The sequence below is a fragment of the Mustela nivalis genome (genome assembly GCF_964662115.1).
Source record: "Mustela nivalis genome assembly, contig: HAP1_SCAFFOLD_2056, whole genome shotgun sequence".
NCBI lineage: Eukaryota > Metazoa > Chordata > Mammalia > Carnivora > Mustelidae > Mustela > Mustela nivalis.
In genome coordinates, this window is record NW_028134608.1 from 48651 (window position 1) to 52318 (window position 3668).

Here is a 3668-nt window from a genome sequence, read left to right on the forward strand (position 1 = left end):
TCTTTGATCCTATTTAGTCATGTGCCTTGAAACTTTTTGATACATATTTTTTTGAAACAGAATTTCCAGAAATTCAAATCTTGTCTTCTAATTAATTGTTAAAAATGAATAAAAAAGTAACCTAAAAAAATATATTGTGACTGCTGAAAAGGTTAATTCAACTAGCTATTTAGAAACAATTACTCAAAAACGTTAAGTTGAGAAGCTATGAACTGATGTTTGTATTGCAGTGATTATAAATCTATTCTGATAATAGAAAGGATCTATATCACCTCAGGAGCAAATCACTTTTTATTTTTCTTTCTTCCTACCACCCATCTTTTTCTTCTTCTTCCTATAATCCTCCTCCTTTGTTTCCCCTCCCTTCTCTTCTATCTTCTGTTATATTTTGATTCAGAGAAATAATATTCTATGCTAATTCCCCATTTAAGAATTTCTCCTCCCCATTTGGTAGTAGCAGAGTATCTGACTTACGAATGTGAAAACAATAAAATTTAGAAGATTACAAAAAGTTTTTTTTTAACGTTAGTTGAAGTATGAAAAGATCATCTTCCAAGAAAATTGCAACAAGAAAATTGTAGATAGATATAAACTCAAATCCATATCTATATGTGGTTTATTCTCTCCAGTACCTTTGATTTTTCTTCTGAATTTTCTAGAACTTATGCATGGTTTCTTTTATAGGATATTTGATATTTTGGTGAGCCACATTGCTACCAGCTTTTTTTTTTTTTTTAAGCAGGAAGAATAAAGTGTATCATCTTTGAGTGTAACACAGGACTAGAGAGCATATTCAAATCACTTAATATTTGCCCATTCCCCCAGCCATGCCTGCTCCAAAGATTACTTTTCTCCTTCCCTCTCCTGAGGTTTTTGAAGAAACATCTGAGCCAAAAGAGTTGAACATTTTAACTTGGAAATTAGCATCAAATATTACTTCTCTGAATCAAAGTATATATTTTTTCTACATTCCAATTCCTTGGAACCCCAAGTGTGACTTTTAGACTAAGTTATTGGGATAATTATCACAATCTTTCATTTCTCCTGGTTATGAAAATTCAGCCTGGGTGTTTTATATGAATGAGAATATGTAATTGAGCTGTTAAATGAATATAAACTCAGGCCATTTAAAAAATTTAATAGAATTATTTGGTGTGTGCACTTAATACTACCAGATCCTTCTATCCATTTATATAAATGCAACTACTAATCACTTATATTAGAAATAACTTATATGTCAGTATCATCATCTTTAAACTCCTAGGGCTTCTATCTTGTATATGAGGTACTTAGTTTCATGGTCTAATAATAAAATTGCTGATTTATATTCTCTACTAACTAATCCTTCCAATTTTATTTAATAATAATTAAATTGTATGGTGTTTTCCAAAAAGACAATTTTAAGCTATTATTGAAAAGAGAAAAGATTTGCTTGTGTAAATGTAAATTGGCTTTGTTGTTTATTAATATAGCTAGCATTTCTCACTAGATTGAAATATACCAACATAGAACATAAAAGTTATAAGAGCTTAGGAAGTTTTCAGAGTTAGTTTTGCTCTATATTTCTATTATGATTCAAGTGAAGAATTTAAATAAATCAACTTAGAACTTCCATTATTTTCTTTGACAAAACAAACTACCTTATTTGCAGCTGATGATGCATTAATGTAATTTTTTGCATAACTCTAACCAAACAAAACTGCTTAATGTATAATTCATGCCCTAAATTTGAACTTTTTTGAATTTTAATCCCATAGTAATATTATCATTAGTTAATTCCTTGATTTTTTCATTTTTGAGTTTATAGATCCTAGCACCATAATAATCTCTTAATATGACCAAAATATATGATTTTAAAAACATAATTTCAAATATATGTTGGGTGATATAACAAAGAATAGTGAGTTAATTACTTTTCTAGAATGTAATTCATTAAAAAGTTTTAGATACATTGTACATTTGTTTCTACTTATAACTATAAAAAGTTGTATTGAGTTATGGGGGCACCTAGTAATGTCTATATTTTGGGGAAAATACCATTTTAAATATCTGTTTTGAAATAATTTAAACATCATATCTATCATTTTCACTTAAATGAACTGTTTGTGTCAGTGTGTGTGTGTATTTTCTTAGGTCATACGGTTCCAGATGCATGGGCCTGAAGATAATTATTATTTTATTTCCTTTTTTTTCAACATTCTGAGGAACCTCCATGCTGTTTTCCAGAGTGGCTGCACCAGCTTGCATTCCCACCAACAGTGTAGGAGGGTTCCCCTTTCTCCGCATCCTCGCCAGCATCTGTCATTTCCTGACTTGTTGATTTTAGCCATTCTGACTGGTGTGAGGTGATATCTCATTGTGGTTTTGATTTGTATTTCCCTGATACCGAGTGATATGGAGCACTTTTTCATGTGTCCTTTTTTTTTTTTGTACTTTCTGATACAATTCACTTGTGATTTAACTTAATTTTATTTTCTTTTATAATCTATATTTTTCTTTAATTTCTGGTGATCTTAACTACCAACTAGCTCATGATAAAGAGTGAGAAACCAAATAGGACTACTGCATACTTCTACTTGCATAATAAGACTTACTGCAGTATCTTTAAGCTAAGGATGATATTACTGGGTTTTCCTTTGGGGAACAATCAAATGTCATTATTTAGATGTAGTATTTATTTATTTAGTTATGTAGTTTTTCTTTATAGAGAAATCTATCATTCTTAATAATGGGTGAGGGTTTGAATTTAAGAGTGGTAGGGGCATGGCAGAAGAGTAGGAATGAAAGAACTGCCACAACATTCAATTAATACCTTTTTTCTAGTCCTTCTGTTTTCCATATGAGTGCTCCCCTCTCAACTGTGCCTGACTTAAGATCTTAAGACTTTATTTCCTTTGGTGGGGAATTCTCTAGAAATCTGTCTGGATTTTTCAAACCTTCCTCCTCTTTTAAATCCTGGAGCCATGTGGAGAGGTGCCTACTATCAGCAGAATATGGGCCTATCCTAGGTTCTGCAGGATGCCCAGAAGACAGCTAAGCTTCCCGTTGCTGTTCTTTGTGTTGTTGCTGATGTTTGCATTCTACTCCAAATCAGTAATCGCTGATAAGTTTCCTTGTCCACTTGAAGAAAAAAAGCCAGCCTGCAATTTTTCCCCTATTCTTTTTGTCTGCGTGAGATGCATGCTTCTCCCCTTTTCAGATAGTTTTACTGTCTTTTTGTTGGGAATTGAAAAAGCATTAAAGAAAATACCTGTGATAAATCTGCCATCTTTAACTGAAAGACTTTATTTTAAACTATTTAAGGAAAAAAATATTTAAGCAAAATAGTTTTAGAAAGTAAAATATAGTGGGGCGCCTGGGTGGCTCAATGAGTTAAAGCCTCTGCCTTTAGCTCAGGTCATGATCCCAGGGTCCTGGGATTGAGCCCCTCATCAGGCTCTCTGTTCAGCATGGAGACTGCTTCCTTCTCTCTCTGCCTGCCTCTCTGCCTACTTGTAATCTCTGTCTGTCAAATAAATAAATAAAATCTTAAAAAAAAAAAAGAAAAGAAAATATGGTAAATATATCCCCTCAGCTGGAAGGCTTTAATGCATTATATCTGAAAAGTTAAAAAAATAATAATAATTACATACACTAATTTGACTAAGTTGTGCCTTTTTGGAAAGAAA